The sequence below is a fragment of the Cuculus canorus genome, chromosome 10, assembly GCF_017976375.1.
Source record: "Cuculus canorus isolate bCucCan1 chromosome 10, bCucCan1.pri, whole genome shotgun sequence".
NCBI classification, from domain to species: Eukaryota; Metazoa; Chordata; class Aves; order Cuculiformes; family Cuculidae; genus Cuculus; species Cuculus canorus.
This window is the reverse complement of record NC_071410.1, coordinates 3,449,350-3,475,547: the sequence shown is the minus strand read 5'-3', so window position 1 is coordinate 3,475,547 and position 26,198 is coordinate 3,449,350. Positions and strand designations below refer to the sequence as shown.

The 26,198-nt window shown below is 37.1% G+C and overlaps 1 long non-coding RNA gene across 2 annotated transcripts in view; it reads left to right on the top strand.

Annotated features, from left to right (window-relative positions):
• The window catches only part of LOC128853158 (uncharacterized), a 191,085-nt gene that overhangs the window by 118,218 nt on the left and 46,669 nt on the right, over positions 1-26,198 (top strand). For both annotated transcript variants that reach the window (XR_008451476.1, XR_008451475.1), the window contains 2 exons: positions 1,961-2,048; positions 3,661-3,782. This is a non-coding gene — a long non-coding RNA (uncharacterized LOC128853158). The remainder of the gene's footprint in view (positions 1-1,960; positions 2,049-3,660; positions 3,783-26,198) is intronic.

Genomic DNA, 26,198 nt, shown 5'->3' with positions numbered 1-26,198 from the left:
TTCTCTATGTACTCTGTTTACTCTTTTAGACTCCTGATCATCTTCTGTGACAGAACAAGCATACTGTGCATTTGTAGGTTCTCCTTTGTGGTGGGTTGTCCTTGCCTGGCTGCTCTCAGGATTCCCCTTCTCAACAGCACTGAGGGAGGAAATACCACGATAGAACTTATGGGTTGAGACAAAGACAAGGGAGGTCACTTAACTGATGAATGTCACATACAAAAGAAATCCCCTCCATGGGTGCAGGGAAATATCTGCTCCTCCACGGTCTCTGCATGGGCTGCAGGGGAATCTCTGTGGCCCCTGATCTCTCCTCACCGAGGCTTGTGGGAAGAAGGGAGCCCGCAGCATCCTATTCTGCCTAAACCGAACTCCTGGACCTCATAGCTCCTCCCTGATGGCATCGGCACCTGCAGCCTGAAGGTGTTAGAGGCGAGGGAGGCTTTCTGGAGAAACGTGCCTATATCTTCAGCCGTCGATAGCTTCGCTTCTGACATGTCACAAACTGAGCCTCCAAAAAAAAACCACCAAAGCCTCGATAAACTAGGAAAGTCAGCCCTCGGCTCCCTGCCGGCCACACTGCCCACACACAGCGGACATTGGTCCTGACAGATCTGCGGGACCTGTCTGTGTGTGTCACAGTGCCCTGTCCAGGGCAGCTGGGCCAGAAGGCTCTTCTGCACCCACCATCCTACAGAAACCCTGGGAACGGCGCGAGGCCAACGGCTGCGGTGTGGGAGGCGTGGGGGGCTCTGTCAGCCAGGTGGGCTCACAGGGCAGGACGGCGAGTCGGCCTCGCTAACAGCCGGGGCAGGGCTGGCTCCCTCCCAGAGCCAAACTCAAGTACAAATCAACAACGTACTTGCAATGAGGGATTTGGGCTCAGGTACAAGTTCGAAACTGAGCTAACGTGACAGCGTGGATCGTGGGGCTGCTGGATTCCATTTCGATACGGCCAGAGAGCCTTTGGACTGTTTCATTAAATGTAAATTGACTCAAATGCACTCTGAGCAAAGCAGTCTGATTCTTGGCAGGCTGCGGTTTGTCTCAGCTGTTATTGAATCCCTGGCCCTCAGCTAGAATAATTAGCATCTCAGGATGATTTTTAACAAAAGGAAGGATATAGGTACTATTACAGGAAATCTAATATATCAAGGACCCTCTCCTGCTGAAACTGCGGAAGAAATTAGAACCAGATATTTTCCTGTGCTAATAAATACTGTAATTAAATAGGTTTCCTAGTTGGGAAATTCAGAGTGGAACGTTTAAATTTATTCTGGTTTTATGTATGCTACGTGGAAAAAGAACTATTAGTAAGTATTGCAGTAGTTACATATTTTTACTTGTGAAGAGATTTCTAAGAAGTCGTTGAGGTTTTATAGCAACGTGAGTAATGCCATTATAAAGTTCTTTGTGAAAACTAAGTACTTTTGAAAGAATGGAAGGCAGAACATAAGCACATATTAATATTGATGTTTTACTCAAATCTATTTTTGTTAGCAAGTCATAAGAAATGAATTGCTATGAAACACTGGAAGTTACAAACACTAGTGAACAAGCAGGTTATTAATTTTATTTATTGGGGTGGAGAGATGTTATGGGCAATAAAGAACAAAGGTTTTCATCCATAAAGAATATGTTGAACTACCTACAAAGTGATTTAGTTAATTGATCTAAAAGAAGGTTGATTCATGATTAGCAAAAGGACAAATAAATCTCAATTTAAAGCTCTCTGAACTCATTCGCTCAATAAACTGCATCAAGAAACACAACTAAAACAGCTGTTAGGAAAGTATGAGACCTTCCCTACTTGATGAAAGTAGAGTGATATTGAAATGCTTTTGCTTTTCTTTTTCAGTTTGAAACTGATTTTTTTTTTTTTTTCATGAACCTTTAATTCTATCCACACAAAATATTTACCTGCTGGGTATAATCATGATTTTTTTACTTTATCTTCCAGGCATGTTCAGTAAGTACACAAGGGCAGATTTGCCAGTGTCTAAGCCCACAAAGCTTCTACCATGGAGAGTCCAGCTGTGAAATGGCAGGTGAGGCACTATCAGCTCTCGGATCAGCTCCTTCACCTCTAAATGAGATGGAAGTGTCTATGTGGTGTACCAAAGCCTCCCTAGGGCATGGCAGGTTTGGGGAAAGATCCTTTGCAAATTTTCTAATTGAAAAAAAAATTATCGCATCACTGTAACAAGATGTAAATAATCTACCAGGATGTTCTTGCTGGAGTGGCTGAGACTTGTTTCTGTCTTCTTCCCTGCCCCTTCAGGCATCTCTGTCCTTACTGAACAATGAGAGTGAAGGTTCCCATTGTCCTACCTTTGTTACTCTGCTCTCCTTTTCTTTGGTGGCTATTCACAAAACCAGGGAAATTAAATGTGTGAAATGGAATCTTATTCACAGCGGCTATTGAAAAAGAATTACACCCTCAGGAATGGAACCCAGGAGGAAATGGCCCCAAAGCATTGTAAACTGTAGGATACTTTTCACTGGGACCTCTGGAAAAAACAACAACAGCCGGCAAGAGATAGACTTGAAAAAGTAGCAGACTGAGACATGTCCTTAAGCACATTTTTCAGTGTCTTTAATGAGGATCTGTGCAGCTAGAGAATAGCACGTCTCCTTTAATTTCCCCTGAGGCTAACACTCCTTTTCTTCTGTTGCTGCTGTTTCTATTTATCTAATGCTGCATTTGCTGAGTGATGCTCTTGTGACATCAAGATGAACATAGTTTCTTTTTGGATACTCTAAAAACACGTTTTTAAGTTTCCACCTGAAATTTGAACTGCTGAAGGTATAAAAATCCATAGTCAGTCTCTATTTCAATATGCAGAAACCTGTTTTCTTTCATGTAAACCACAGAGAAATACTTCGAGAAAAACTAGGGAGAGGGAAACTTAAAGTAAAAATGTTTATATTTATACACAGAAATGATTATTTACGTTCTGAGAGTCTTTGTTGCCAGAGAATAGGAATAAATATGAAATCTCCTAGGACTTAACTTGTCCAGTGCCTGATGGTAGAGAAATTGCTCTATCTATGTTCAAAATTACAAAAGGTACTGAATTTATTACTCATATCGATGCTCTATGGTTTCTGTGATAGGTTATAAAATGTGTTGAGCTCTTCCACATAATGAAGATATAATTCTTGTAATACAGAATTCTTATAATAAATGGAGTTTTGCTTTACACGTGCATTTATGTGGCATCTTTTATAATGCAAAGAAGCAAAATATATTATCTAACTGTTGCTTGTTTTGAATTGTGGATGAGATTTTCACTGCTTTTGAGGAAAATAAATAGTAACTCTACTATTTGATGCCACCTTTTACCTACCATATCAAGTGACCTGCCATATTATCTCCAGTTTTGTAAGCCTCATCTCACAGAACTACATGCTTCTGAGTATGATATCTACAGGCCAATAAATCTTTTTATGTTTAGCATTGAAGTGAAGGTTTCCTGACAATGGAATTCTAGGAAATATTTTCAGGGCCTCATAGGTATTGTCACATATTCCCTGTTTGGGCAGGAGATGGTGCTTGATCATTGAATGTACACTATGTTTATATATAGTAGGGTTCTGTTGAGATATTTATTGCTGGTTTTAAATGCTGGTTGTGACTAAATATGGTTTAAATTTCAGATCAAGAACATGAAAACTGCCAAAGTTTGGGAGTCTGAGGCTGCAATTTCCTGTAGTAGGGAGGCTTGTGATCCCCCAGAGTCTCAAGTGTCCAGTGCTGTCACAGAGCAGTGGAAATAAAGGTGGGTGTATTTCACTCATGTCCTTCCCATTTGATTGCATTGCAGTGTAATTAGCAGGGCTATTGTTAGAAGTGTGTCTCTTCTAGTGTCTTCTGTTCTTGTGAAGATCCAGAATGGCTTTACAAGTAGCAATAGCTTAAGCTTAACTGTTCCCCAGTAAAAAGGTGATTGTGTGCCACTTACAAGCTGTTCAACAGCACAGTGCTGCCCTTTCAGATGCATAGCAGTTTCAAGAGTAGAGCCCATTAGTTGCCTTCTCTTTGTGTTGTCACCAACCAAAACTCTACACACACATTTATGATACACGCCTGCCAGTACAAATACTAAATTATCAGTGTTCCTTTATTGCACACTCTGTTACATCTAAAATGTCTGCATTATGAGAGACAAAAGAATGTTATTAAACTTCCAATTATCCTGACCGTTCAAAAGGTGATCTGAATGAACGTGTACTGGTGTGACACACAAAAGACAATAGAAATATGCTGAATTATATAGCATACCCTAAATCAGACTACCAGCATGAGCCATAGTGTGGGATTTAGCAGATATTGTTTGCTAAATTCTACAATTTCTTATATCTTCTAAACTAATCTTTGTCAATTAAGGTTGATAAATCCATTAATTCATTACAATTTGATCTATGTAAATCTGTTGAAGATCCTTGATCTTCAAATTCTTAAATTTCTGTCCAGACAGAAATGGTGTGGAATACGCTATACTATAGAGAGAGACTGTATTAGTAGAATTGAAGTATATATCATACATATATTTAGTTTAATTACGTTTCTGAAGAGATGGGTCCGTTTCGTAAGTTCAGCAGTTTCACCCGAGTGTTTTGGACTCGTTCTCATCGTGTGATTGTCTTTTCTCCTGAAGAGAAACAGTGCCACCTACAGACTCAATTCCTAATTTTTAAAATTACCAAACTTGTTATTTCATTCTAAAATCTTACAGAAAATTGCTGGGTTTGAAAATAATCCAGTATTTACATTTCTCATAAGTTGTATATAAAACAGTCCCTGTAATAGTGACAACTCTTACTGATAGCATATTTTAAATGAAAAGACACCATTTTTGAGAGTATAAATACTTAGTTCGTTAAGTCTAATGATAGAGAAAAGCAATCAATATTTAATACTGGTTAATTTTCATTTGAAATTACATGAAAGTAAAGGATGTACAGCTGTAATTACTTCACAGGAAAACTGAAGAGAGCTATGTCATTTTCTTGACTTTATTTTAAAAGAGCTTTATTGAAAGAGCCTCTAAAAGGAAGGTAATAGAATTTTACAGTCCTTTATCCTATACCCAAGGGATAACCTTTCCTGTTCACTAGTAATTCTGATAATGTTAACAAGCTCTATGGAAGACTATCGTATAACTTGCTGCTCTGTTACAACAATAACCTTTAGTCACTGTTGAAAATGTTTTGTAGGCTGACAAGTTTTCAATCAAGTGTATTAAAGGAATGGGAAAAAAAATACTTGCTTTACTAATTAAATATAGCCAGGAATTATGTTACGTGCTGTTGAATTCATGTGACAGTATCTTAGGTATCAAAGTATCTAAGGTATTAATGCACTCCAGGGGCATGGACGTAACTCCCAGTCAAGTCAGCTGAAAATTAGGACTCAGGCATTTCCATTCCCTTTGAAACTTGCGTTTAATCAAGCTAGTGCAACAACTGCTTCCATACATCTAGAGCACGCAGCTGGTAGCCATCCTGGTGAAGTATTCAGTCCCGTACCTTCCTCTGCACCCTCAGTCCAGTGCACCTTGAGTCGCATGCACATTTCGGAGCTCTTACTTGGGTTTGTGTCTGAGAGGATGATGTCTCTCATTCCTGTCCCAACACGCAGTCAAGACTTCTGACTAGCATGCAATGTTGCAGGAGAAAAGTTTTGCCCCCTTTAGGTTGTATGCCTGCAGGCTGGAAAAGAATAAGTTTTTAAGATTATTCTTAATGATTAAAGAGGCAATTTTAAGAGCATTAGCAGATACTAAACAATTAAGAAATTACATTTGGGAATGAACATTTAGATGATAATTCCGTGTTGAGACTGATCTAAGCGATAGTATAAATAATGCACAAGAAGTATACTTGATACAAGTGAAACTGCTCAAGTGTGTAAAATCAAGTGTTCACTGTATGAATACCAAAAAGAGATGAGAATATGATTTTGTAAACTTTACCAAATGAATTCTGGGAAAGTTTGAAGATGATTTACTGGGTTAGATGTGAATTTAATCAAATAATTAATTTATTACATAAAATATTGCATAAAATTTAATTTTGCCTTTTGGAAGTGATTTAAAGCCAGTAATTAAAACTGAAGAAACCTTGCTTACAGTGGAACGTGAAAGAGGGATTATTTTAATTACTAAGAGGACCAGAGGAAACATGGCTCGGAAGAGGACATAGAAAAGGATTCCAACGGGAAAGGTATCTTTCTTATTCTCATTCAATGTTATAGGCTGCTGTAGAACCATACCATAAAGATGAAAAGTACACTCATGGTAACTATGCGTTAAAGCACGTATGTGCTATGGGCAAAGGCATGGACTTTTCTTTTTCAGCTGCCAAACAGAGACTTTTATGGCCACCCGGTTTCTACTCCGTTCCTCTGCATTGTTCTGGTCCTGTTGATCTGCACCTGGAAACCCTCAGGTGCTTTTACTCTGGGTGATGCTCTGTGAGTCATCAGAATAAGAAAGGTCATGTGTGGGTCACTTAAGGCAACTGCACGCAGGGGTCTCTATAGGAACTCCTACTGAAGGGGGCAGGGTCAGAGGAAAGCATAGTTTCCTGGTGACTAAATATTAGATTTGTTACTCGTCTGGGTGGTGAAACTGAATGGGAAAAAAAAACCCAAACCCCACTCCTTCTCCTGACAAAGGGAGCAGCTGATGTTTTGTGCAAACCTGAAAAACTGGTGACGGAGGAAGACTTTCCCTAGGGTTTTCTCTTGCTGCTCTGTTGAGTTCTATGTTTTGTCTCCTGAGAGCAATTCATGACCTCCTCTCGTACCTATCTGTTGTAAATTTATACACTCCTAGAGGAACTGAATTGCTCAAAGCCACAATCAACTTTCTCTGAGGTTCTGATAGTACAAGACAGGAAGGTCATCACTTCAGTCCCTCTGACCAAAATGAAAAAGCGAAAAAAGACCAACCCAAAACAATCCACTCTTATTGCCTAGAATTAAAATCTTGTTCTACGTGGCAAGAGCTTGAATTTTCTGTGTAGGTTACATCCACATACTAAACCCATGTTTCAAATGTTCACATGCTATAATCTGATTTTCTAGTAATGCCTGATCTCCATAGTGGGAAATGCATGACCTGCAAGGCAGCAGGTCGAGAGGGAATGATGAAGAGCTTAATTACTTCCCCCAGTCAGCATCAAACTACCAATTAGAAACATCTGCTGTGAAAATCTAATACCCAGAGGGCAGTGAGGGAAGAAGTTACTTTGAAGGATTTGGGTTTGCTATAGGAGAAATGTGTGAAGAAAGACTGCTGATAGTGAGGTGAGCATTAAAATATCTGGCTGTCAGAGGATATCCTTATTAATTTAAAATGGGGATGTTGTAAGTGTCTGGTAATATTAAGAAATTCCTGTGAGGTAGTCATTGCTTGATGATTTACAGCATTTGCATTGTGACGTTCAGTATTTTTTTCCCTATTATTAATTTTTATGATCCCTATTTGTTAAATTTCCCTATGCTTGTATTAGGGTAGGAATGAGAATGGGGAAAGGTACGATGAAATAACTATCTCTCTCTGAAAATCAAACCTTCATCTATGTTGCAATGAATCATTTCAGAAACCACATATCCAATTAAAAAAATTAAAAGGGTCTGGTTAAAAAAGAAATAGCGTAGTATCTGAGCACTCATCTCTGCTTTTCTGTGTGGGAACTGAAATCCTGTGTATCTGGTGACCTATGTCTTTGTTTTGAGATAGCAATAACTAAGGTGAGGCTGTCTGCAGCCCCACTAATGCTGTGTCAATGACTTCAAGTTCTGTGAGATGTTACTGCCCTAATCTCTGCACTATACTACACGTTCTTTATTTGGTTTAAAATATCAATATCTGAAAGCCACTTGAGCATTAAAGCATGGGAGGTGTGTTTAAAGTGATTGTTTAGCTGGAAAGTGTATAAAATTCATTTTTGTCTGCTCAAATTCACATAGAGGTCTGCGGTGCTACACTCCATCAGAAATGGCTATTAATAAGCATTAGCTAGTTTGATGATTATGAGTAGTGTCATCAAGCAATTAAAGTCTACTTGAGAATTTAATGAAGTCCACTACCTGTAAAGTATCAGCATCTGAGTTTGAAAAACAACCTTAACAATATTTTTTTCATAATACACTAATTGGCATGTAGTTTCTGGTTTAAAAGCACAAGAAAAGGTATCTTCTGTGGAAGCTTAGAGAGTTTATTGGCAGCTGAGACCAGTTTATGAAAGGAGATGAGGTTAGTTTAGGTACTTTGGGACCTATGTTATGTTTTCCACCTTAGATGTGTTTGAGGATTTATTCTTTATTTTGAACACCTCAGCGTTTGATGTGAAAAATAAACTGTCGGGTCTCGGCGTTACAGTTCAAAATGTACATGCTCAACTCCTTGCGTCAGCTGTCCTCAAAAACATAACTAGATACCAAATTTTTTCATAGAAGGTATCTAATACACTAATTTGGCTTCTGAACTGGAGTGAAAGCACATGGGGTTTGACTGGTACGAAGTGCACTGCCCCATGGCAAATATAGAACATTCCCCTCTCTGGCAAGTTACTCATCAGACCCTGTCAGTTGGCTTCTCCTTGTGGAGAGTATGGAAGCAGTCAGCTGTGCCACAAGACCACTGTCATCTTCTCGTTCTTCTCTCCACCTTCCAGCTCTATAAGAGACTGGTAAAACACCCAGTGGTTGGGCGTTTACTTGAGGAGAGGGTTAGCATATACGGAACGAAGGGGGAAAGGCTCTTTGATCTTGAAAACTTGAGGGTTTTAAATGAAAGCTCTAAGATAAACTTAAGCATAAAAACTGTGCTGTACAGGATATCTGATAGCCCAGCTATCAAGCAGCATATCTGTTGTAAAGCATTTCTTAGAATATGCAATAGGAATGGCTTCCTAGGAAGCCATTAACTGCTCTTTTCTCCTCTGATTACCCTGTTTCCAATACATTATCCTTCTGCACAATAATTGTCTACTGAGTTGACTAGTAGGATAGCAAAACTTAAATTGTCATAGTATTGATTAAACCATCCTTATTTTCTCCACTGTTCAAGGAAACAGCATGCCCTTGCAGCTACTGACTTTATTCTGCATGCAGATAATACTCCAAAGCAAGGTTTGGATTGCACAGTAATTGACTTTTCTGTTGTAATAGATGCTACGGCGTGTATACAGCGCTTTACAAATAGCAGTGCTTTCCTGCAGCATATTTCAGAGGAGGGAACAGCTGTACTCTTGCAGACATGACTGCACCAGGTCTCAGAATCTGCAAGTTCTTATGTTCATTGCTGAAGGAACACAATAATAGTTTCTGACACATCCTTCTCAGTTATTGTTTTTAGGTGTAATATGTGGATGTTTCAAATTTTCACTTGAAACTTTGGTTCTGATTCCTCTGTAGCAGGAACACCTGAAGTAAATTGGAATCATTCCATTGACTGCAGCAATATTATTATCTGGTGATGCTGGTTGGAACATCTTGCACCAGTATGGGCTGTTTGAGATATTGGAGGGGATTATTGTGCAGCTGCCAAGCCATTCTGTTCACTTTTTAATTACTTTTCTGAACAGAAATAACATGTCTTTTCTTTTTCCCAGAGTCTGTTTAATATTTGTTTTATGATAGCTGAATAAACTGGGTATTCTCTCTGCCTATAAAGGTTATTAACATTGTTTGATATATATTACTATCCTAATTGCACTCTTTCATCTCTTAAATATTTAGTTTTCTGAAACTCATTGGAGTGAAGGTCCCCATTCCATTGAATCAGGTGTCATTATTTTTACTGTGGGAACATTGTATGCCAGGGCAGAGTCCTTGGGGTAAGGGAATGGTAATGCGCTTGTGTTCCCAGAGCTCCAGAAACCACGCAGCTGCTGAGGGTGAGATCATGAGGTGTGGGTGTGATGGGACCTTTAAAAGGACCCGGGCAGACACTTTTTTAAAAAGAGCTACCAAAGAGATCAGAAAGGTTTTTAATTTAAAAGCAAACAACCAAGAAATAACAGCTTTCCTTTTACAGTGAAAACTACTATAATAAGTTTTTAGGGACATCTAGAAGTCAATAGGTAAGACAAGATATAAGTAAAATGTTTTGAATCCTGATTTATCTCAGTTTTTGAACAGACCCTTGCCCTCAGCTGGGGTTCACTCAGGTCAGTGGTTTTCTGGCTTGTGCTCCACAGCTCTCTCTCAGCCCATGGACTCTTATCTTTTGAGGCTGTCTCCTTTCAACAGTCTTGCCCCTTGAGCTGTAGGCAACCACACCTTCTTGCTCTGAGTTTCTTCTCCTAGAACAGACATATACATTGGACAAAAGAAATCAAACATGCTGTCCAACACACTGAGGCTTGTTAGCACAGATGGTGGGGAAGCGCTGCCTCTGTCCTTTCCCCTCTGCTGTCTCTCACTCGTAAATTCAACATAAACCTTGTGCTCTTCCTTAACTTTTCCATAGCATCACAAACTTCTGTATTTTTTAGGATAATTAAGTTTGCCAAAACCGTTGACAGGCTGCAAAATGCTTCTGCTCTCTTAGTCTGACCTTTGCAACTGTGTTAAATTTCTTCTGTAATAGTACCTGCGTAGACAAAACCACACGTTCTCTTTCCAAAATCTGTAGATATTTTACTTTTCTCTTTATTTTTCCAAATTAGCCAGATGTTACAAATGTAGTCGTTCATAAATTTTAAACTTTGACTCTTTTTGTTTGTTTGTTTTTCTTTAAAGTTTGTCTGATGTTGAAACTGTGGCCCAGATAAAGACCAGGGCAATAGTGGTATTTGCTCAAGTATAGCTGAGATTTTGTCATAATTATGGAACTGTAGAAATGCTGTTCTATCCTTCTATCACTGGTGATGAGTTAAGAGATTTTTGTAGAGAGGATTTAAAACAGTTTCTAGCCAATATTACCAGTTTGAAGAAGAATTCTATGAAAATAAACCAAATGTTATGAAGATAACCTAAATTAATAGCAGCTTATTATTGGAATCAAATGCAGCTTCATTTTGGATGGCTTTTTCGGAATAATGACTGGGAGCATTGATGGTGAGGATGCATTGGGCTGTAAAGCTTCCTTACCTTAGGAAACATCTGTGTATTCTGATTTTGTCATATAATGCGATAGTGTAAAGGTAAGGTCTGTTATACATGTACACATCAAGGTACTTCTGCTGCTTCTGAGTGCTAAGATGCTGAAGAGGTTATTACATTGGTAACAGAAAATAAAACACACTTTATTTCATTCTACTTCAACCTTTTTACTTCTGTTGGTTAAAATCCTGTAAGTTACAGGATTTGGGTTGGGTGGCTATGGGGATTTTTTTTGCAAGAAAAAGGTAAACTTTTAAATAGTTACCAGGCCAACACTTACTAGTTATCCCTGAGAGATGAGCAAGGACACTTGAGCAGTGAAAGACTTCTCCAAGTAGTTGGTTAGTAATCTGTTGTTCAAAAAATATGTGCTTTATTTTTGAATATACACAATCGCACTTAATATTGATTTTTGTTTCCCTGTGAAGCCCATGCAGCCTTACATCATCTAACCAAGCCTCTGATAAAAGAAATAATAATCAAAATGAATGGTCACTTTGGGTAGTGGATTCCAAGTTTTTAAAATGAACTATGTGTTGTAATGACTTTTATATCGTGTATTGATATAAAATTAATCAAGTTTATGTCTCCTGTCACTACTCAGCTACAATAAATGACAGGCTGTTGTGGTGCCAAACCATCCAAGAAATTATTTGCTATAGGCTTTGTCAGAAATCTGCTGACATTCAATGTGTTCTTGACTGTGGCTCAGATATGAATTTCCAGCTTTGTGTCATATATGCATGAGTTCTTCTTTCAGGCTGTTTTGGCTTTCTGCAGCTGTTAAAAGGTCAGAGGTAATCAGATAAGCCAGTAGGATGCTATCTGTCATTATAATTGACTTGAGCCATCATACATAGGAAATCATGCTGAATATCAATACTGACATTTAAAGTGATGGTATAGTGGCTGTATTATTATAACTGTATCCCATATTTAGCTACAGCAGATCCTGATTTTTTTTCTATGCAGAAACAAGTGCTGCAGGTATTAAATTTTTATGCCTACTTGTCTGGTAAGAATCATCTAAACTATCCAGAAAGTATGTTCTCAGAAGGATGCGATTGGGTTCATCCAGTTTTGAAACATTGCTGTGCACAATTTATTTTATTCTCAGATGCGTAATGGAAAGTATTAGTAAAACATAACTTGCACAGCTGGCATTTGGAATATCTCTGCCAATCAAAAAAGGGATAAAGTAGTCAAAATTTGTTTTCCCGTACACTGTTAAATGTCGGTCATATGTATAATTGAATTGACACCAGGTATTTATGTCTCTCACTATCAGGTGATCACATCATTGCTTGGAACTTATGTTGAGGCAACAAGTCACAGTTCTGATAGGGATTCTGTATGTTCCTCTCCAGAGCAGATAGACTGTGTACAAAATGTCATGTACACCTGTACTTTAGCTGCAGAGACAGTATTTATTTTTATTTAATATTCTTATGGAATCTTTAGTACAAATAAGCTGGAGGGAGATAATGCCTGAGATGCTGTGGATAAATCTAGCTGAAATTGAAGTCTTAGAGAACCTTTTTAAATTTTGTATGTGTGTGTATATGTATGCACAGAGATACACAAATTTAGCGTGAATGTTTACTTTCCATTTTGCAAAATATCCCAAGAACATATTTGATTAGCTCTCAAAATGCTTTTAGAACTGGAAAACTGTGAAGTCACTTGACTCAAGTGATGTTCGCTACACTTCTGTTCAACTGAGGAAATAGCATTCCAATTAGTAACACAGATTTTTCAACGTTATTCTTAATCCAAAATTAAATCCTCACTCCCAGTAGAGCTCACTTGCTCTGTTTGTTTGGATTTTTTAAGGAGGGGGGTGGAAGAATGCTCTCATATCTAACACAGCTAGAAAAATTTCTGTAACTCTTAGTTTTTCGTAACTGTAAATGATACAAAACAGGATGTTTATTCTTTCTTCCCAAATTTCACTTTTATAGTGATAAATGAAATGAAGTCATCAGGATAGTTTAAGTAGTGGCAGCCTGCAGCTGGTTACAGTAAACATAACTACAATACTAGAGTTGTTAAAAGGAAAACTTCTTTGGCAGAAAAGAAAGAATACTACTTTTGAAAGACTGCGTTGTTCCTTAGTTCCTTAGTAAAATCTAATATTATGAGGATATGAGAGGCTCATCACATGCTTGGATCATGCAGAAAACCTTTCTAAGGCTGAACTGACGTATTAATGGTATTAACATTAAGCAAGCTCTTGTTTTCTGCTATAGGTTTTATTTTGCCTTGGGGTAACAGCCAATATCTTTAGTGACAGATCAGGGATTGAACTTAGACAATTTAGGAGGTAAAATTACAGCTTGAACTAGTCAATTCTTGTAGCTACAAATAACATATTTCTGTTTCCACTGAAGTGAGAACATGGGTGGGGAGACATAATACTTATTTGCTACTAGATTACATGAAAAATGTGAAACCAGCTGCTGTTTGGTAAGGAAATGGCTCCTTAAAAGTTAGAATAAATAAAATGTAATAAAATAAAACTTACGGCATTAATAGTTGTGCCTATAGGGATGATATGTCAGCACGAAGCAAACCTAAGTTATTTACTGATGTAAGTGTCTTCACCGCTTGCTAGATGAGGCCATTCTACCATATTATTGCTTTGTTGCTTAAAAGGTACAAAAATACTTCATTTATGACATGGTGTTCTCACACTCATTGAATAAAATTTAGACAATCTCTTTTAATGGTTTTGAGGATAATATTTTGGAGAAAAGAAGGCTCTGGGAAGACCTTGTAGCAGTCTTCCAGTGTTTAAAGGGGGCCTACAGCAAAGGTGTGGAGATGCTCTTTATCAGGGAGTGCAGTCATAGGATGAAGGGAAATTATTTAAGCTGAAAGAGACGAGATTTAAAGTAGATATGAAGAAGAAATCTTTTTTTTTTTGTCCAGAGAGGTCATGCAAGCCCCATCCCTGGAAGCGTTCAGTGTTCAGAGTGCTGTTGGATGAGAGTGAGGCACAGCTTAAAGGATTCATAAGTCTTGCTTCAGGAAAATCACTGAATTTGCTTTGAGTCACTCTGTATATTTGTACACTGTTGAGCAATATTGATGAAAGGAACATCTTCAGATTCCAAGTAAACCAAAAGCTATCTTTGATTGTCCTATTTGAGCAAGTTGGCTAGTCAAACATTTCCATATGAAATTTATGTCGTAACTTTGCCGAAATAATATGTTCAATGGGTATTTCAAGTAGTCCCCATATCACAATCTTGACAATTTGTGAAACACACTACTAAATTACGCTGCTTTAACAGAAGGACAAAAAATTGCTGACAGAAGTATTGCTGATGCCACAACGTCGCTGTACTGTGTGCTATCTGATCTAAATAAAATTTTGATTATTAGCAAGTGAATGGCTGGACTGTTACACCTGCATTACTAAAGCTCACTTTCCTGGTGAATGTAGGTTATTTTCTGTGTCAGCACTCATAAGTCTTATAATTACCTTCTGTCCTTTAGCCTTTATTCAGAGAAAAGCAAAATCTTTCCATCTCCTTTGTCCAATTGCTGTGGCTGTAATTCTATATTAAAAATAATCTTAAATATTCTATTCTTTTCTAATTTTCCTGGCTTAGTAATTTTAAAAAAAAGGTTGAAACAATTGCTAACGTGCTGAATTGCATATACAGTTTAGAACAACTATAGCATATGACGACGTTGATCTGAATATGTTTCACAAATGTAGCAAAAGGCATAGTGTGTTCAGTTTGTTTGCAAGATAACACGTAGAAGTAGGAGCAGCGAAATGTTTGAGAGCAAAGTCATCAGATATTTTGAGGATTTTATTCACTATTATCATGAATAAATGTTGTTCCTATTCCCATACAAAAATGAGATTTGTCGGTGAGTGCAACAGACATATGTCCTTTCAAAATGCATCAGGTTTTCTGACTTATTCCTTGTAAATAAATTAAATACTGGATTTTCATGGTTTGCGATAGTAATCGATTCTTCAACTTGAATTATACACAGGACATGCAAGCAATTTTAGCACTCTGGGCATAAACTTTTCTTGTTTTTAAGTGCTGCTCACTCATAAAAAGTCAAATCATAGCATTTATTTATTAAAAAAAAAGTCTTATTGTTTTGTGAAGCTGATTTTATATAAATGTTTCAGCAAAGCCGTTCAGGTCTCTTGAGACACGAATCCAAGCTGAGACAAATTAAACAACGTTTCAGCATATGATTACCAAGAGTGAAAATATGTGCTCTTTAAAGAGTCACTAAAGTAGCATGTCTGAAGAGCTAATCTAAATGTTATTTATTTACTTAATTATTTATTGGTCTGTAACAATGACATAGTGTTTTCAGTACTGAAAACGACCTGCCTTTTAAGGATGTGCTTGGTGGGCTGTGGTGCAGGAGAAGAGCAGGAAACTAGTAAAACTTAAATAAGGATCTGCTCATTTTCTCATGGAAGTGGCTTTTCAGTTCTTCTAATTTATCATTCAAGCTTCCTTTCATCATTACGAAGGTGTATTGATGCTCTCTGTATAATATTATTTATACATCCTGCAGTACAAAGTTCATCAGCATAAGACTGGCTTATTTTTTGACAGTGGCCTTTATCTTCCCTTTACCGGTTTCATATTCCTTTCCTGGAAGGTTATCCGTATTGCAAGTGATCATAAATTTCAGTGTGTGACACTGGAAAAAAAATAAAAAGTCTTTAAAATTTAAGTTTTTAAATGACACGTCACAACTCTTTTTAAGTATCTCCTTCTCATTTATGCAAGGCCTCTGCCCTCTTCCTTCAAATTGGAAAAGACTCTCTGGTATGAATTAAATCCCTCACTAATTAATCCCTAGGTAAAATAGGGGTGAGCCCATAGTATTTAGCCAGCGCTGTAAGAGCAGCTATCAGTTAATATTCTCTGTATGTTTTTTCACTGTATTCTGTGAAAATGAGGCTTCTCTGTATTCAGAGAACGTGGGTGGTGGTTCTGTGTAGCACTTCTTTATGTCCCATTATGCCCAAGAAAATAGGACTGGGTCTGGCTGCTGAACTAATGTACGTCAGCCAGGTTAAGTGCAGTCAGATGGGAGCAGACACTGGTTGTCAAACAAGCGTCTTCCCAGCCATGCCTGTCATGGACTTGTGACAAAGGGTGAGATATTATCTTTACCGGTTAGGCACAGGGCTAAACTCATTCAATTTCTAACATTTTTCCTTTTCCATCTGGAAAAGATTAATTTAAAAATTGATTTGAAACTCTGTAGTTCTGACCATGCTTCTGGCGGCTTCACTTGAACAACGGCTCTGAGATGCTCTTTCCTGTTCATCTGCTCTGTGATGCTGGGGTGGGTCAATAAGTCTGAAGCCTGTTGAAATTGCAGGTTTCCATCCAAGGTACGCTTGTGGGGCCCTAATGTCAAATGGTTTGGCTGTATTGAAGAATTGGTTTGGAGGCGTTGGTTAGTGTGAATCAGAGACAAGTGTAACAGTATATCAAGTGATCTATGGTCTCTATATAATCCGACTGCCATTTGACACCAAAAAGAGTAAAGGGCTACAGATCACTTAGTGAAAAGTACTGTAGTGCACGGTGATATTTTGCTAGTCAGTATTATTCTGTCTTTGTAGGAAACAAGGTAAAAACAGTAAGGCAGTTATCAATATGGTTCAAAATAGACTTTGAGACATACTTTTCTATACAGTTATACTTGAAAATACTATCAGTAATGCTTAAACCGCGGTGAGCTGAGCCTCATAGCAGCTTCCCACGGCAGTGCAGGACACCTTTGGTGTTAAATTAATAGACTTTCAGAAACAAATAAGTATTGTTGCTGTTACGCGTCTGGAGGAGGAAGATAGGAGGTGCTGCCTCAGTAGAGTTTTGCTTGGGTCAGTTAAAGCTGTTTGCAGTAATGTGGAGAAAACAATACTGCAGAGTATTGATTAAGCCGAACTTGGACAATAACATTTGTCTTGCCATCCAACTCTATTCAGTAATTGTAATCTCATATTTATAAATGGTTTTCTTTTGTTTTCCTACTTTCATTTTTAAAATTATTTTCATGTTTTATTTTTTTCCCCTAAATATTAGCCCTGAAAAAACTGATAGAATTTTCTACCAGTTGGTGAATCAACATGTTGATAGGCAGTTAGAGCCAGAGCCAATCTGCATCAGCGAGACAGAGTAATAAAATACACTGATCAATTCATAATGAATGTTCAGCCAGAGACTTAACAACAGAAATTCGTTGAGACAAATAATATGTGTTGTCCTCTGTAGCATCATCTTTCCATCTGGAAAAGCTATCTACTGCTAGAAATACTGAAAATAAAACCCCTCACCCCAAACTCCTCACATCAAGAGTTCTCACTCAAATACATAGTTATAAGTTTGATGTTCATATACCCTTGGCCACCATTAACTTCTAATGCAGAAGGAATTGTGGTTGGGAGAGGTAACAGAAGCGTTGTGATTTGGAGGGGGCAGAGGAGGAGTGCAGTTTTGAGTGTGCAGAATTCTCCCTCACGGTGATGAAAGCTGCCCAATTGAACCAGACGTGAGTGGGTAACTAAGCATGAGGAAAAGGTATGTGTTTGGTCAGGTGGTGCCGATATAATCTCCTTCTGCACTACTTGGCTGCAGACACTGAAATGCCTTAGTCATCCTGTATCAATAGGTTATTTAAAATTTAGCAGACTTGAGATTAGATCTCCCTGACTTTTTTTTAATGTTAAATACATTTTATAGAAGAAGGGGAAAGTTTACATGACTATTGAGCTTTGAAGTTCTATAATATATAATTACCTCGCTGCTTTAAAATACCTGTTAATTTAATTTGTGAACTCTTGTCTCCTTGGCTCCATTTGCTCTCCTCTGCCATTCCTTCCCAGGGAGCTCAGAAACACAGTCATTGTCTGAAGCCTTTTTATGAGGCTTGCAAGATGCAGGAACGGCATGGACTGGATGGATGTTATCAGCCAGACTGAGAAGTAAGGGAATGATGGGGCCTCTGGGGGGCTGTTTAGAGTAGCTGATGGTTTCTTGAATCATCCCTTTGCCAGCAGTAAATTAATTGAATACATAAGCTGGAGAAGTCATTCTTAGCACACGAAAAAGTTACTGCTTGAAGTATCATTTAACTATTCTTTGTCAATAAAGGCTTTAGAAACATTATATTCGCTACCCTTTTTGCAGAAATTCTTATTTCTGCAAAATAATACTAATGGTGACTGGCTGCACCAGAGGGATTCCTGCCTTAAAAAAACCCAACAAACCTACCACAAGTAGGATTGTGTGGTGTGCGGTTATTTTGGTTTTGTTGTTTGGGTTTTTTTTTTAGTAAGCGTATTTTTCTGAGATGGACTCAGATTTGCCTAAGTTCTTCCTAAATGCTTTGATTCTCCTCAGTTGCCAGAAAAACAAAGTTGATTTAATAACAATATCTTTTGTCACTGTCCTATCAGACTCGAGGTTATCTTGTGTTGCCACTTTTGAGTGGAAGCCAGCAATTAAGTAAAATATTAAGAAAAAAACACATTCTATTTCAATGCTATTAGTAGTTCAATAAGCAATCATGTCTATTAAGTGTCTGTTACTAGAATTAGTTAATAAATACTATCTCTCTAAGTTTCTCTTACAGTTGTGGGTGTGTATAGTCCACTTTTTCAGAGAAATTATATATTTGTATCCTGATTCAGGGATAGATAAATAACATGAAGGAAGCAATAAATAGCTCTAGTTCTACAGGTCAGTCACACAAAACTGAAATAAAATAGTTTGAGGTCTAAGATTGATTAATCTTAAATAATTATATTTTATTTCAATTTTGTAGTTATTACTCTAATGAGAAAAAGAATATACAATATTTTCTGTCTTGAAAAATTCCTTGAAGGTTCAGTGCATGCATAAAACTTGAGAACAGTGAATAGCAGTTATCCTCATAGTTTGGTAAGGAAAAGTGTTGAACTCTCTATATTAAACAGGATTCAGATTCTAACAAATATTATCTGAGTGTTTTGAAAACCAGACATGGCATTTCCTTCCCTGCTCATCCATGTTTTCTGACATTTATATGAGGTACAGCTGTTAAGATGTCACTTGGTTTTGTGTTCCGAGCTGAATTTTAGGTCAGAGGTGAATCAAACCCAATGTCTAGTTTCAGATGGTTGTCCCTTAAGTCTTGGAGCAGAGGAAAGATAATTGCTATCAAATTCTACCTCAGCCACCTGGTCACTGTAGTCTCTCCAGAGAATATTAGCATTCTTCTTTTACGTCAGCAAGTTGTGTGTTATTTGGTGTATTACCTTCTATTTACTTACAGCTAACAAGACACATTTGAGAACTCAGCTTAGAGCCTGCTTTGAATTACTGTAACTTACTAAAACTAAATATCCATATATAACAATATAAGTTGTTGGGGGCATTCTCAGTTCCTTTAGTCTTCTGAGCCACAAGTCAGGATTCTGAAATAATGAGGCTGCCATCGGAGTTTTGCAGTGCTCTCTTGATGTATATTGCAACCAGAATTCCCGTTCTCCGTTTGTATTTGATGTGTAAATGTTTGATATGCAGAAAACATTTTCAGTATTCACTGAAAGCACTTGTAGGTGTGAGGATGATGTTATATGTCTATAATAAATAGAATGTCTAAGCTTGGTAAAAGGCTTTAAAGTACTTAAAACACAAACCATTTTTCCTCTGACTGTTTTACCCCTTAAGTTAATACACAGTTTGCATCAGATCTTTTCCAAACCCTCCTTATTAGTGATTTGCGTACTGAATACAGTTTAAAATGAGGATGCATGTGTCCTTTGTTATTCTATTACCAATTTAATAAGCAAAGAGAGAAGTTTGATAGTATCCTGCATCTTACACTTCAAAAATACTGTGGTGTACATCTTATCTAATTTAAATTTTATTCAAATAGAATACTAAAAATGATACATTAAGCTTGCTCCTTAACCTCATTTTCTTCCCTTCTTCTAATCTCTTGAAAAGAGAAAAACATATCCTTAGCTTTTAAATGCATAAGACTTTTCCTTTCTCTTCCTTCTCATAAGAAGCAGTGAGGAAAATAAATGTGTTAGAATGAAATAACCCTTCATGGTCAAAACTGGTATGATGATATATTAGAGTCCTGAACTTAAATACAGTCATTGAACTATTTCTTGAATGGCACAACTATTTGCTATGCTTTTTCATATAATAATAGGATCAATAGTTTGGAAAAGACCTCTGAGATCATCAAGCCCAACCGTACCTGGCCACTACTAAATCATATCCCTGAGCACTTCATCTACCCATCTTTTAAATACCACCAGGGATGGTGGCTCAACCACCTCCCGGGGCAGCCTCTGGCAGTCTTGATAACCCTTCTGGTGAAGAAATTTTTCGTAATGTCCAATCTGAGCCTCCCCTGGCGCAAGCTGAGGCCATTCCCTCTCATCCTATCACCTATGACTTGGGATATTATCTTGGTGCTCATCACAGAGGTACAATTTAGCAGTAGACAATATGCCTGAGGTCATTGTGACAAACAAGTAGTTCCTAAAAATATTTATTTTAACATTTTTTCTTCAGAGTATTATGGGTATATGAAGCCACATTAGTTAAAGTACTCCTACTGGAACTGTGGAAGAATTTATTTCATTGAACAGAAATCGCAGAGAGGACTTTGAAGGCAGTTTATAACTTAACTTTATAACTTTAAACCTTAAACACTGGAGAATGAAAAGGACTAATGCGTCTGTGTTGGTGAAGAACATAAAAAGAAAAAAGATTTAGCTTGTAAATCAGAGTTTTAAAATTAATTAGAGAAAAATATCTCGAAGGCAGTCATGATCTATGCAAAAACCCAAATAGGAGGAAAGGTCAGTAAAAGATATTAAATGGATTATAAGGTATAGTTGCCTGTCAGAAAGACAGATTACTTCAAGTTATATGTATCTAGAAGGAACTACTGATACTCCTAAAAGATTCACATTTCTATTAGATGTCATTTCTATTAGAGCATAATGGTCTTCTAGATTAGTCAGGAAATGAATAGCTTACACCAAGCACTAATGCAGGGTTTATTGCCCTGGTTTACAGCTGTTACATGCATGGTCATTAGTGAGTCAATGCTGGACTGTAAGTTCTTGGATGCCTACTGGAATTAACTGTTTGGCTATCTCTTAAATATGCCCAAGGGAGATGTATGTATCTTGGGTTGTTGTTTCTAAGAAGTGTTTCCCTCCTTGTAAAGAACTAGATATCTTATTGCAGTAAATGATACAGCTGGAACACTCAGCAGTCGATCCTATCTGGACAACACAAGATAACTTTTTAAAGCCAAGGAGAGGACTATCAAGTCTTTTTGATTGCCAGTGGCCCAGTAGGTAGGGAACAGACTTCTTTGATTTGCCAACCAGTAAAATTTTTCCAGTGGAAAAGATTAGCTTTGTGTAAGGAAAATAAGGCTACTGTCATCAGGACTGATTCTTAATCACCTTTCTTCATTAGAACAATTTCTCTACAGTCTGCAGGTTGTGTCCACTAACACTGGTTCTTATCAGCTCTCAAAAACTGAATCTTAAATACCTTATTTTCTACCAACTAGAAGTATGCCTGAAGCATTTGTGTGTTCAGTCATCTGAAATCAAACTGTTTCAGTCTTTCCTGTTGAGGTTATACAGCTAGTGAATCTGAAAAAAATAAAAATAAATCTTTTACGTAAAGACCTGAGCGTGCAGGCTTGGCCGAGGTTCTGTTGCCTGGTCCTATTAATGTTTAGAGCATACCTCAGAAGTACATCCTATCACTGTAACTCTTCTGTAATTCTTCTTCTTTAAACAATTTTCCTTCCCTTTAACCATTAAATCATTCTATGCCTCATCATGTATTTCCTGCTTGGCTTATTTCTTCAGGTAGAGATACAGAAAATAGTGCAAACATACATCTTTTTTAAACTGATGATCAAGAGAATTAATTCCATGTGATTCATGATTGATCATCAAGCTATACGGATTAGAACGATCACATGATAAGGATCCCAAACACCACCACCACATAAGCAGGGGTCACAAGGAAACTGCTCATGATTTTGAATAACAACATTAAGTGGATTTTTTTTGGTTAGTCTTCTGTTTCCTTTAGTTATCATGTATATAGAAGTAGGAATTGACAGTCCTCAGTGGGAGCTAGTAAAGGTACCGTTGCTATAATTTTCAGGGGGATAAAAAGGCAGAATTGCACTATAGAGTCAAAGAACTGGGGCATGGTTTCTTAGTAAGAGAATGTGTGGAAATACAAGATATTGAAGTTAATTTTTAATGAGATTATACATTAACTTCTTTTTTTTCAATGCATTGATACAGTTTCTTTCTTTGTGCCTAGTTTATTTTAACTTATATTTAGAAATATTTAACGTATTACTTATATGCTGGAATGTAATGCAATATTGCCATCTAGTGAAAGGATGAAAAATGTCAAGTCAAACGATCCTTTGATGCGTAAAAATGTAAACATAATACTCCCAATGTTTAGAAGAGTTAATTTGCAAGTGTGCAACTTTGATAAGACAATGTTGATAGGAAATTGTAACTTATGGTTTGGTTTTCTCTGTTGTTGGTTGTTTTTAAAAGTGCACATTGCCAGGGATCCTGCATGGAAGTAGGAGCTTAGGGCGTACTAGAATTTATTTAAGGCAAAACTCTTATTTTTACCTAGTCTCTCATATTGCTGAGATACCTGATGATTTCGTGTCATGGCCCGTGAATGTATTCTTGGTATCGGCTGAAACAGGAGGAATGAAAGACTCAAACAATGCTACCTAGTAGTTGGTATGCTGAACAAACAAATGTTGATGATTTAAAATGTGTTCTTCTGCAAAGGCGTATTGTGTTCCATTGCTTATTCACAAATATTTAATGCAGCTCTAGTACTGTTGCATACTGTGGTATAACAGATTTATAACAGCTGTTGAGTTTTAATCTTCCATTGCAAATTAGAAGTGTCTGTTTTAAAATCAAACCAGAATTTCTGTTTTATGTTTTTTAAGATGTGCTTTCATATATGTCATTATCTCTTTCTATTAAAATAACTTTTATAGTATAAGTATAGCACCAATGTCTTCCATCAGCCTTATTACTTATCCTTTAACATACCATTGTGAGGAGATGGCAAATCTTAGCTTTCCAGAGAGGTATCAGGTGCTTAGTCCCACTCACATAGAACCAGGGAAAGCTGTGTTTTTTTCCCCAAATTCTGTTGTGAGGTTATTTGCTAATTTTCTCCACTGTTTTTCACCCTCCTGTATTTCCTGCATAAGTGTTTGCATTGTGTTACCTGCTAAATCTTTCCCATGGTTGAACGTGTTCCGAAGAACATGTTCATAAAGATTTCCACGCTCATATTTTAGAATCGCTTCAGATCATGAGAAAATAAAAATGTCTCACAATCACTTACCAAGAATTTATTTGGTTCATAAGCAGTTTGTTTGTTTGAAAAACTATGGATGTCCCCACAATAGCAACATGCAACCGAGTCACTGTGAAAGTTTGTGTCTCTAACAGATAGAGCCCACAACCACCTGAGCTTTAAGGTACAATGCCACTGGATTCCAGTGAGAAATATAATGCTTATTTTGATATGTTAGGAAAAACCTGCAAATATCAGGTAATATTTTTACAGCGCTTGAAAAATCTAAAGCTCATTTCATTGAGTACCGAGAGCCTACAGGTAAGGGGAATGCCAGCACGTGACTGACCCTGGCAGTCCAGTCTGAATTTTGTATCCTTAGGTTGCCACCCAGTGAGACCGGTCAGTTAACTTGTTTTATTTTGGAGGCAGGGATATAGCCCTGACCTTGTGTGTTTGGGTTTTTTTTTTTTTTAGTGAAGTAATAAAATATCAAAAAGGCAATATATGGCTTACTGTTACCCCAGTAGTGTCCTACAAAAGGGATGCTGCACGTAGTAGGACGACAGAAAGTGAATTCCTGGGCATTTTTTTCAGTGCAAATCACTGAAGTGTTGTCATCTTTATCACTACTTACAGCTGTAACCACTGTCCCCTTCAATGGAAAAAGCGTTTTGCTGCACTCTGTAAATACTTGTGTACTGATGCAGAGGCCATAATATAAAGTTTCTCTTAAGTGTAATAAGAGAAAATAGAAGCCAAGTAGATCTTAAATTAATATATATTAAATATAATTAATTGTGTAAACAACATAAGGTGAATAATTGATGAGCTTGTAATACAGTAGGCTAACATTGCCTTTGATTTCTCTAGGATTTCAGTGCTAGATAATTTACTGATCTCTTAGAAAGTATGCTGCTGTTAGCTTAAATCTTAGTTGAAACTTAGTGGGCTTGCAGGCATGTAAATTATTTATTTAGAGATCTGTCTCTCAAGTCCACAGTTTTGAGTTGGTTTAAACAGACAAAGTAAATGTAAGATCCAATATTCGTAGAACTTTAAGAAGTGCATTGATATAGTAGATTTTTTTCCCCTGAATGAATAAAAGGAGTCTGATATGCCCCAGGTATGAAAGGTTGTATCTTTACATGAATTATCAGCTTTATTATAAAAAGATTCTACTAGAAAAACTACATTAGTTTCTGAATACAATGACCACATTGCGTTGTCCATATTTTGAAGCACTTTCATTCTCAAGATGATTCTTTTTTTGCCGGAGGTACTCATATTTTGAGTCTGGATTTTATAAAGTTTTCAAAATAATCTGTAATAAAGATGATAAATCACATGTATTTATTGTGAGAAAAGGCAAAGCAACTGTAATAACCATTACTTTTCCAAAGCAACCATTTTTTTCTAGAATTATGACTTTGCATTAAAAAGTGCAGATGTCATTTCTTGAATTCCTCTGCATATGCTGGCAATCCTTTTTGTTGTGAATTTAAAAATGCTACAATTTGTTTAGATAAAATGTTTTTGCAAAAGCTCAAACAAATTTTGTCAGATGCTGACCTCAATTGCAAAAGACATTTTCAATTAAGGAAAACGTTTATATAGTTAGCAAGCTGTCATTCAGTAAAACTCATTTTTTTAATTAAACAGATGGTGATAACAAAGAAATTAATGAACACATAGTTGCTTGCCTGCTATCCTAATTTGCATTTCTAAGTTATTCAGGTTATGCAGCAATTAAGCTTTTAATTGCTTTTAGGCAAATCAATATCTTGGAATGAATGACAAATTATGATGAAATTGTCTAAGAAACACGGTGTATTCTGAAGCTCATGCTATTTTATTTTGTATCAATTTTAGAAGCCTATATGTGGGAATAGGGCCCTGCTATGCAGATTTACTGTGCTTTTCCTTTGTTCCATATGCAGCGCATCACCATCTCGCTGGGCTGCACAGAAAAGGTAAATGTAAGATGCAGTATTCATCTGACTTCCAAAACTGCAGTTCTGCACTATCATGTTTGAGACTGTTTAGCATTTCCAGTCCTCTGTTCAAGGAGGCGTAGGTGACGATATGACGTGTGATCATCACAACTCTTCTGATTAGGTTTCTGCTCCTTGATTTATAAGGAATACTTGAGAAAGAATATATAATTTATAAAAATTGCAGCAAGCTGGTTTATAGATGGACTGTGCTAAAAGCCTGATTCATTTGATATAAGGCAGGGAACTTGTACCGTTCCGTGATTGCTCTGGGTCCAAAGAAATTGTGTACACTTGTTTGCTTCTTTTGCTCATTTGTGACTACCTGTTCTCTTTTTTTACTGAGATTCTGCTTTGTTTTCCAATTTGTTTTATTTCTGGAATGCTTCTTTGGCCTATTACTCATTGCATCTCAAAAGAAGAATAAAACTTTACTCTCCTTGGAGCAGCTACGGTAAATGTAAACACACTTGGTGGTACCATTGTGTTTGCTTTCGCCAACATATTTCTCTTGGTGAAACCATCACCATCAGTGGCACGAAATGAACACATTTGGGAGCAACAGACTATAGCTTTTTATACTTTAACTATGGCAGAATTATATGGCTTTTTATACTAAGTATAGAAAGTTGTAACTGGCAGACAACACATGAAAACATGGATGGATTTAAGCTCAAACGTTTATGA